Source organism: Gobio gobio (genome assembly GCF_949357685.1).
Source record: "Gobio gobio genome assembly, chromosome: 9".
NCBI classification, from domain to species: Eukaryota; Metazoa; Chordata; class Actinopteri; order Cypriniformes; family Gobionidae; genus Gobio; species Gobio gobio.
This window is the reverse complement of record NC_137115.1, coordinates 37,478,440-37,489,846: the sequence shown is the minus strand read 5'-3', so window position 1 is coordinate 37,489,846 and position 11,407 is coordinate 37,478,440. Positions and strand designations below refer to the sequence as shown.

General features: G+C 35.2%; 1 protein-coding gene across 1 annotated transcript in view; it reads left to right on the top strand.

The window, feature by feature from the left end:
• Positions 1–237: 237 nt before the first annotated feature.
• cracr2aa (calcium release activated channel regulator 2Aa) overlaps positions 238–11,407 on the top strand; it is a 32,268-nt gene continuing 21,098 nt past the window's right edge. Inside the window, exon 1 of the mRNA XM_079824711.1 lies at positions 238–491. The gene's annotated coding sequence lies outside the window, so the exon portion shown is untranslated. The remainder of the gene's footprint in view (positions 492–11,407) is intronic.

Below are 11,407 nucleotides of genomic sequence, written 5' to 3'. Positions count from 1 at the left end.
ATAACCACATAAGTAGGCTACATTTAAATTCAATTCAGTTCAATACCCTAGTAGTTGTTAAATTCGGAACCGTACTACTTTTACACATCTTTCTATGGCTGAAATAGTAAGAGTAGTATGCTAGTATGTGGTCAAGTATTTAGTATGTACTACCAACTTCCGCGTGCGTTCCTTGGTTGCTATAGAAACAGACGGATGCAGGTCCACGTGGACGCAAGTGTCCCTCCCCGTGAACGCGCAGCAGTGAGTGTTTGATCAAACTTGTCGGAGGCTTTCTTGTCTCATGGGTCCTTAACGCGCTCAGCTTCAGTTTCAGGATCTTCTGGACGTTCAATTAAACTTCAGTCTCAGTCTTTGCTTGCTGAAATTTTCTGCAGTTAATGCCACTTCAAAATTGTGAAAAGTTTCACTCTTAATAGTACTTTTCAATAATATATATCTACTTCATGGGTGGATTTTATGAAGTAACATCAGCGGCTGCATGTTTAAAGGTAAAGTTGTTATTGTTTTTACCTAGATGTGTGTTTAACTTCACCATTTCTGTGTTCTATGTTTTGGCAACTCAGAACAGGAAGTGTGAAAGAAAGTGTGTGAAGGAATCTCCTACTGAGAGGAGGAAACAAGTGTTCCTGTTTTCATCAACTGCTTGTAGAGTTGCGTATTGTTTTTCATGTAGTACACGAGTTTTTCACATAGGTCCATCTGTAAAACCGCATTGCTTTGCCCCATTGCGTTCACTCTCAATGTGATATGCAATAACAGTGTATTTAGTAACACAACAATTGTTTTGTTCTCTTTTGAATGTAGAGACTCCCTAAGCATTGTCTATAGCTACTGTGTTAGTACAGTGTTGTCTAACTAGACTGGCAAGAAAAACTTTCCATTTGAGTCTTGATACTATGTTTGCATAGTGTAAGATCTTTGTTAATCTATGCAGACACGCAAAGTGTGGATGGTTTGTGCTAAACTAAAGGATTGCAGCTGATGATAGTGTTCCTGTTGCTAAATCAATCCATTGATTCTCCAAAACACTGTAGGGTCACAGGATGCTTTACTGGTAAATGTATTCCTTAAATACATTGGAAGTTGCTTTGGATAAAATCACCTGCCAAATGCATAAATATTAAGGTTTGCAATAAGGTCAGGCTTTTTTCCGCAATATTCTGGCATAGGATTATTGTGTTTTTTTTATGGAGCATTGCAGTGTGCATTATAATTTATTTATCCATGCAAATTATTATTTTATTATTATTATTTTTTAAATATTCATGTGTTCTTGTAATCTTTATTCAAAATAACTTCCCCTCCCACTAGCGACATCTCTGATGTGCGAGGGCGGGACAACCTGTCACTCACAAACCACAGGAATAGCAACAACAGTCCAACGAGCCAATCAAGTCCCGCCCTGCTTTTTTTTCTTGTTCGAGAAGCCGTTTCATTCGGATATACATCACAATAGGGAAGAAAAGACTATTGCAACTTCCATTTCATACCGACTTTAGTACAAACCTTATGTCATTACTCACCCTCATTTCGTTCCAAACCCGTAAGACCTTTGTTCATCTTCGGAACATAAATCAAGATATTTTTGATGATTTCCGAGAGCTCTCTGACCCCTCCATAGACAGCAATGTAATTAACACTTTCAAGGCCCAGAAAGGTTGGAAAGACATCGTTAAAATAGTCCATGTGACTACAGTGGTTCAACCTTAATTTTATGAAGCGACTACGTTTTTGCACGCAAAAAAACCCCCACAACAATAACAACTTTATTCAACAATCTCTTCTCGTCTGTGTCAGTCTCCTAGGCTGTTGACGTAGTAAATACAGTGCAGCACTTTTGAAGCGCTACGTCAGAACGCGGCTTACCATTGGCCGGCGGCGTTCACACAAGCACCATGACGCAGGAGCTATCCAATGGTGAGCCGACGTTCTCCCGTAGAGCTTTGAAAGCACTGAACTGTATTTACAACGTAAATTGTGTATAGGAGACTGGCATAGACTAGAAGAGATTGTCGAATAAAGTCCATCTATATATATATATATATATATATATATATATATATATATATATATATATATATATATATATATATATATATATATATATATATATATATATATATATATATATATATATATATATATATATATATATATATATATATATATATATTCATATTCCAGTCTGGTTTTTGACATTACATTAAAGTGAAGCTGTAAGTAGCTTTGCCCATGCACCTAAACTGTTTGAACTGGTGTGTTTGAGGAGAGATCCCCTGATATGATTGTAAAGCGCTTTGGGTGTACAGTAGTACATAGTAAAGCGCTACATAAATGCCTCATTTCAACTTCATAGCAAAGTACAGTGTTCTCTTTATTAACATGGCAGTATAGATAAAGGTTTCATGCAAAGCAGTAATGAAATTCCTTCTGAAGGGAGTTCACAAAGGGAGGTGTGTAGGCCTAGTTTTGGTGAAAGAACTCAATAGGCTAAGATCATCTTACTTATTTTCTTTTCCTGAAACATAATAAATCATTTACAAATACTTCAAGGAAATGTCTAGACTGAGGGTCTTTAAACTTTTTCAGGTCAAGCAACCATTTGTTACATGCATTACCATTCAAAAGTTTGAGGTCAGTAAGACTTTTTAATACCTTTATTCAGCAAAGATACATTAAATTGTAAGTGCCAGTTAATATGTTTAAAAAAAATCGATTTAAAATAAATACTGTTCTTTTTAACTTTCTATTCATCAATAATCCTGTAAAAATGTGTAATGGTTTTCACAAAAATACTAAGCAGCACAACAGTTATCAACATTGATAACAATAAGAAATGTTTCTTAGGCAGAGTATTAGAATGATTTCTGAAGGATCATGTGACACTGAAGACTTGAGTATTGATGCTGAAAATTCAGCTTTACCATCACAGAAATAAATAAAATTTGAATAATATTTCACAATATTACAGCTTTTTTCCCTGTATTTTTAATAATATAAATGCAGCCTTGGTGAGCAGAAGAAATTTCTTTTCAAAAACAATCAAAATAGAACAAATAATTTTTTTGCACATTTGTGTTCACGCTCTGGAGAGCACCAAATGCATCTATTTACAACGTGTTTTTGCAGTGGTGAGTAATGTAGCCAATCACAGATATAGTTGTTGATCTGTTGAACGGGATCCGAATCTCACTGCTCAAAGTTAAAGCAGGCTCGCGAAACTCGAGGCTATACAGTCTATAAAATCCATTGAATAAAACTATATTCATACTGCTAAGAGGACCGACGGCCAACTGCATGCTGCATAGTTTCGGAAGTGACATCTAAATATAAATGCTGATTCTCTGCACGAAACAGAAATATCCTCCTGAGACCCAGAATAGAAGTTTTACCTCTGTAGAGGACATTATGTTTTAGTGAATTTCTATGACAACATACAAAGTTTTAAGGATGGATATTCTTATGAAAATATTCCTTTTTATAACTCCCATTATTACACGTCTTTTTACATTAAATATTGTCCCAAAAACACATTACTATGCAAATTAGGTATAGTGTATAGATGCATTGCATGGAATGGGAATGGCATTTATGGCCATGCTTATCATTAATACTTGGTCAGTTTATTGATTTGTTTGGTTAACTTTGGATAAATATTCTATTTTAATACTATGCAGTGCACAAAATTAAGATTCGAGAGATGATTCAAATCAGTGTTCACTGTTCAATAAATTATGTTAAGTTTAGAAATGTTCTGCATCCACTTATTAATGTGACATTTTAGCATGCAAAGGAAGGGGAAGACTTCAAGATATCAGCCCTAAATATCGGCAACACACATCGGCCATCGGCTGACCCTGACCCTGTCGATCACTATAGGTAACAATGTCAATATCTTGATTTTTGAAAGTCTAAAAATAAATTGTTATTAAGAATAAGGAAAACATGGCTAATTAGCTAGTGCAATACTTTTTTTCACTTTTGTATCTCATAAATGTACACATCTCTGGAAGATATGTGACTCAACATAATAATCATAAATGTTTCTTGAGCATCAAATCATCATATTAAAATTATTTCTGAAGGATCATGTGACACTGAAGACTGGAGTAGTGATGCTCAAAATGCAGCTTTGCATCACAGTAATAAATTACATTTTAATTTCACAATATTACAGCTTTTTTATTTTTATTTTGAATAATATAAATGCAGCTTTGGTGAGCAGAAGAGACTTCTTTCAAAAACAATCAAAATAGTACAGTTTCCAAACTTTTGACTGGTAGTGTATATTTTTGGTACTGGAATATTGTTAAAATTGGTATGTGTAATGCAGTTATATGTTAATAGAGGGACAGAAGATACAATCCTAGTGTCAGCATTATTTATTCTTTAGGCATTCCTCTTTAAGTACAATAAGTATCAAGCTGTTTGAAAAATTCATTCACTTTTTTTTTTTTGACCATTGAAATGGGTACATTTCAACAATTTGCCCATTGAGCCGCATTGAGAGCAGCAGATCTCTAGGAATTAACCATGAACATCATACAAATGAACATACCAAAGGAAAAGTTTAAGAAGCAGAATCTAAAAGGATATTGATATATATTTAATACTTGAGTGACAGTTATGCAAACTTTGAGGGGAAAAAAACCCCTTGAAAATACATTTTCCCATAATTTGAAGTGTCACCATTGGAATATAATGAACATATTTAACTAACATACATGCCAATCTCTGTAAAAACAGTAATGCTGTTGCCATCTTTCTAAAGTCATTTTTACCCCCCTGTAATTTGGTTCAAATTCTCAGGTGAAAATGGTCATTTTGGCCCCCCTTACAAAATGGTGGTGGATTACTAAAATATTCATCCATGACATCTATTGTTTTGGAATTCATCACTGTTTATGTTTGTCTTTCCTCAGAAAAAAATATATTATCCTATAATGCGGAAGGTATGAAGCATTTATCTGAACTTTGCTTCTTAGCTTCCTAATAATAACTTGGTTGATTGAAGTTCACTTAATATTGTATTTGACACATATTGTGTCCAAAATGAGTTGGATCAAGTCCAAGACCCTATGACATAATTATGCCAGTGACTGACATGATTTTGGTCTGTCTTTAGTGGGTTAGTTTAGAGTTTGTGATTTATTGGTCAGGTTTACTAAGGCCACTGAAAGCACTGCACATCACAACTCTTGTATCTGTGGCATGGCTTGTCAGCTCCCATCAATCCCATTAGCTTTCAGCTTGTGGTCACTGCACAAATAACGTCTGTATTCCACTAATAAGAGAGACAGTGTTCCAGTCCTCTGGTTTCTGATGTTCTTGACAGCCAAGGACTGATTGCTTTTTTGTCTCTCGAGATGTTTTTATCCAACAAGACCCTGATGAAATTCAGATGTCGTATTTAAGTGCCACAACTAGTTTGTAGGGGTTGATGTAGTCATAAAGTTCTTTAAAAAAAAAATTGGGAGAGGCGTGATGAGTTTTTTTGTAAGAACCCATCTTAAAGGGATAGTTCACCCAAAAATGAAAATTCTGTCATAATTTACTCACCCTCGAGTTGTTCCAAACCTGTATGAGTTTCTTTGTTCTGCAGAACACAAAAGAAGATATTTTGAAGAATGTTGGGAACAAAGCAGATACAGCCACTATTGACTACCATAGTATTTTTTTTCATACTATGGTAGTCAATAGTTGCTCTCTCTGCTTTGTTACAAACATTCTTCAAAATATCTTTTGTGTTCTGCAGAACAAAGAAACTCATACAGGTTTGGAACAACTTAAGGGTGAGTAAATGATGACAGAATTTTCATTTTTGGGTGAACTATCCCTTTAAAGTCATTTTATAGCTCATATCTACAGTACTAAAGCATTGCAAACAATAAGTTTCCCTCCAGAGTTGTGAATTTAACAAATTTGAAATATTGCATAAAACATTGGCTGCAAAATATCTGAAATAAAAATGGAAATTGTTGCAATCGTGGAAGCCACTGTGGCTCTTTTTCCTTCATCATAAATTACTTGGACCTCAGAGCGTGCAGATGAAACGTCATGTTATTTTGTATTTGGAAGCAGATGCTTTCTTATAAAAATGATTATTTGGTGAAGTAAATACTACAGAAAAAAACTTATTTATACATGAAAAAGTTCAGACAAGAAGTGTAAAATCAATGTCAATTATATATTAGTACTCAATTCAAGCTTTTAGAAAATTCATAAATATCAATGATATAAAATTAAGTAAAATCTACTCAACTTTTCTGATAATGGTCTTCCCATCATGCACTAGGGCATGAATAATTAATAATGTAGATTTATGATATAATGTAGATATAATGTAGGTTTAGTCACTTGCCTTTTTGTGACATCATTTAAGTTCATTTTCTACCCAAAATGACACATTCATACGGTCTTTTACAGTCATTGTGTACCAAGTATTGAAGTCTCTGTGTTTGGGTGAGTGCCGCATTCCTGTCTTATATTATGTAGATGGGCATTATTTACTTAGATGTTTCTACGTAAAACAGACACTTTAAAAGCATGGTTTAATTCACTGTTATATTGTTTGAGTAAAATTTTTATCTTGTTACATTTACTTAACTTAGTTAAGTATATTTTATTTTAATTCTATATGTGAAATGAAATAAAAATAATTAATATTTACTTTTTTTTTATGAATGATGTTAAGTTCAAAGTAAGTAGTCACTTGATAAAAAAATCAAGTCACTTGATAATAATCTCTTGTACAGAGCAGTAGCAGTAAAAAAAACAATTCTGTGAGACAATTCAGGGAGGTTATCATACCCAACCCAACCATTTTGATGGCATTTCAGAATGACCCAAACCAACATTTGAGATACTATGGAATGGAATTGGTCTGTTGGTTATTCCAGTTATCCAATCACATCTTTTTTTTTCTCTTTCTTTTTTCCGAAGCAAGGGATTTATTCGGTAAATGTGTTTCCATCACAGTTTATGCACATGTCGTCTTATCAGATAAAAAAAAATATCTGCCTCAATTAAGCTCAAAGACTGCTTGTATGACAATGTATAGGAAAAACAATTTAATCACCAGGAAACCTAGATAACTTTTCATGAGGCTTTAACAAGTGCTTAAAAAAGTGGCTTAAAAAATGTGATAAACATAAAAAAAAGTTGTTAATGTCTAACATTTTTGCTTGATAAGCACATTAATACACACAGACATAATTGTGTGATATAACTGATCCCCTAAACCCTTACATACACTATTATAACCAACTAACTCAATTTGTAGGCAATCTATGAGATGTCACCGAGAAGTTATCAGTGTGATGTGTTGCTTTGCGGACTAATAGGCTTTACAAACTTTGAAATTACTTGTGTGCAGTAGAAATGCTAATTAAGATTGATTTCTCTTGTTAGACAACAAAAAACAATATTGCGCACATTCAAGCTGTTATGACAGGCAAACAAAATATGTAATCAATACACCTGCCATGAAACCCAGAGGTGCAATCATTATCATACATTTATTTCTTATTTTTTCTGCTTCATCTGCTTGCTTCATTTTGCATCAAAGTACCTTACCAAGCTGGCTATATTTTTAGTGTAAGTTCTTAGTGACTAACTTTGCAGTTGCTAAGATTTAAAGATGCAAGGATTGTAGAGGATTCTTTGAATGTAAATGTCTCCACTTAAAATTATTTGTTATTCAAAGATGCATTTTTTTATATATACAGTGAGGAAAATAAGTATTTGAACACCCTGCTATTTTGCAAGTTCTCCCACTTAAAAATCATGGAGGGGTCTGAAATTATCATCGTAGGTGCATGTCCACTGTGAGAGACATAATCTAAAAAAAAACAATCCAGAAATCACAATGTATGATTTTTTAACTATTTATTTGTATGATACAGCTGCAAATAAGTATTTGAACACCTGAGAAAATCTTGTTTGCAATTACAGAGGTCAAACGTTTCCTGTAGTTTTTCACCGTTTGCACAAACTGCAGGAGGGATTTTGGCCCACTCCTCCACACAGATATTCTCTAGATCATTCAGGTTTCTGGCCTGTTGCTGAGAAACACGGAGTTTGAGCTTCCTCCAAAGATTCTCTATTGGGTTTAGGTCTGGAGACTGGCTAGGCCACGCTAGAACCTTGATATGCTTCTTACAGAGCCACTCCTTGGTTATCCTGGCTGTGTGCTTCGGGTCATTGCCATGTTGGTGGAAGACCCAGCCTCGACCCATCTTCAATGCTCTTACTGAGGGAAGGAGGTTGTTCCCCAAAATCTCGCAATACATGGCCCCGGTCATCCTCTCCTTAATACAGTGCAGTCGCCCTGTCCCATGTGCAGAAAAACACCCCCAAAGCATGATGCTACCACCCCCATGCTTCACAGTTGGGATGGTGTTCTTGGGATGGTACTCATCATTCTTTTTCCTCCAAACACGTTTAATGGAATTATGACCAAAAAGTTATATTTTGGTCTCATCTGACCACATGACTTTCTCCCGTGAGTCCTCTGGATCATCCAAATGATCATTGGCAAACTTAAGACAGGCCTGGACATGTGCTGGTTTAAGCAGGGGAACCTTCCGTGCCATGCATGATTTCAAACCATGACGTCTTAGTGTATTACCAACAGTAACCTTGGAAACGGTGGTCCCAGCTCTTTTCAGGTCATTGACCAGCTCCTTCCGTGTAGTTCTGGGCTGATTTCTCACCTTTCTTAGGATCATTGAGACCCCACGAGGTGAGATCTTGCATGGAGCCCCAGTCCGAGGGAGATTGACAGTCATGTTTAGCTTCTTCCATTTTCTAATGATTGCTCCAACAGTGGACCTTTTTTCACCAAGCTGCTTGGCAATTTTCCCTGTAGCCTTTTCCAGCCTTGTGGAGGTGTACAATTTTGTCTCTAGTGTCTTAGGACAGCTCTTTGGTCTTGGCCATATTAGTAGTTGGATTCTTACTGATTGTATGGGGTGGACAGGTGTCTTTATGCAGCTAACGACCTCAAACAGGTGCATCTAATTTAGGATAATAAATGGAGTGGAGGTGGACATTTTAAAGGCAGACTAACAGGTCTTTGAGGGTCAGAATTCTAGCTGATAGACAGGTGTTCAAGGGTCATTCCACGAAATTGGTGCCTTTTGTGTCCCTAAGAAATAATCAGACATAGAATTATTATAACAACACATAAATTTGTGATTTAAAAACATAACAATACTATGTATTGTTTCCTCAATATTACATTAAATTAAAGTCAATTAAATATTATTTTAAGTAATTAAAATTGCTTCTAAGATGATAAGGGTAAGGTTTTTGCCATGTCCCTCGATATCATTGTTCTTTTTCATCAGGACTTTTAATTTGCAAACTGAAGGCAAAATTATTCTAAAATCACATTTGCATATAGCTATAAGTATATTCTCATTGTTGAGCAGTGTTTGGGCATAAGTATACTTTTTTTTTTTTTAACATATAAATAATTTTATCGGTGTCCCTTGATTCCATGTCATTCCTGTTACCCTTACCAAAAACCCCTTTAAAATAATTGTATATTCCAGTGACATCACTTCCAGGAAGTTACATCAGCTCTCATCATTATTCCAACAGTTGAAACACAAGTCATTTTCTCTCTCTCTTTTATAATGTTCTATTTTTGATGATTTATGAGGGTTGACTGAGGTGGGGACATCATGCAATGTCAAAACTGTTACCATTTTTAAAGTATAAATTAAAATTATTATTTATTTAACATAATGCAATCAATATCTACAAGTAATATCCTTTCAAAGTTTACTCCATGTGTTTTTGTGGTATTGACTGTTAGCTAGCAGTTAGCAAATTAGCTTGAATTTGTCAAACCTGTTACCGTCAGCCCTGTTACTTTTCTAGAAACAGGTTGTGACATGTGGGTAACAGGGAAAATATGACATGTGTCACCTAAGCCACACTGTTTTTAAAGTTTATCTGTGTAAAATGCAAACATTTTTAAATGTCATCCTGCGTGTATTATTGAGCTAATGCCTATATTATTCAGAGTGGGTGGTATATGAGGATCAGTTACATTTTTAGTTAGTATTTTTGGTATTAGTATTGTTGGTAATTAAAGTATTAACTGTTTAAATAGTTTTAACATTTGTGTGATGATTTAAATTGTATTTTATATTTGCACTTTAATGCACTTTTTCAGATGATGGTAGTATGCCATTAAAGGGTTAGTTCACCCAAAAATGAAAATTCTGTCATTAATTACTCACCCGTAAGACCTCCGTTCATATTCGGAACACAAATGAAGATATTTTAGTTGAAAGCTGATGGCTGAGAAAGGCTTCACACAGGCCTCCATTGGCATTCAGTACATTGACACTTCCAAGATCCATGAAAGGCACTTAAAACGTCGTTACAAAGTCTATCTCACCACAGTGGCTCTACAATAATCATACAATGCGACGACAATAGTTTTTGTGCGCAAAAAAAAATCAAAATAACACCTTTATCCAACTTGTTCTCGACTTCCGTGTGCGCCTCCACGACGCATGCGCGAGAATATGACGCAGATCCGGCGTTCGGACATATGACCCAGAAGCGATTTGTTTACGAGCAGAGGAAGACGCGCGTGTCTAAGCTGTTGGATTCTACATTGATCGTGCTTTAGGTCTCGGCGTAGTGCTCAAAATGGAGCTTAAGTGTGTATTTCATCGATTCCCGAACACCGGCGCTACGTCATATTCTCGCGCATGCGTCGTGGAGGCGCACACGGAAGACAAGAACAAGTTGGATAAAGGTGTTATTTTGATTTTTTTTTGCGCACAAAAACTATTGTCGTCGCATTGTATGATTATTGTAGAGCCACTGTGGTGAGATAGACTTTGTAACGACGTTTTAAGTGCCTTTCATGGATCTTGGAAGTGTCAATGTACTGAATGCCAATGGAGGCCTGTGTGAAGCCTTTCTCAGCCATCAGCTTTCAACTAAAATATCTTCATTTGTGTTCCGAATATGAACGGAGGTCTTACGGGTGTCCAACGACATGAGGGTGAGTAATTAATGACAGAATTTTCATTTTTGGGTGAACTAACCCTTTAAGTGCAGCAGAAATTTTGAAACAATCCAACTGAAAAGAGGGACTAAAATACTGCTCAAATACATTAAAACTATAACATATTTCTAATTAAAACTATTGAATATAGTAACGCTTGTGTCTGCAACAGGGATGACAAAAATATCAAAACATGAGGTAGATAAATAGTCATAAAATAAAAAATTTCATGGATCATTTCATGGATATTTTTAAAACATAGATTAAACTTATTTTGTATTTTAATTTTTCAAAGTTGAAAAGGCACCAATTTCGTGGAATGACCCTCAAATACTTATTTGCAGCTGTATCATACAAATAAATAGTTAA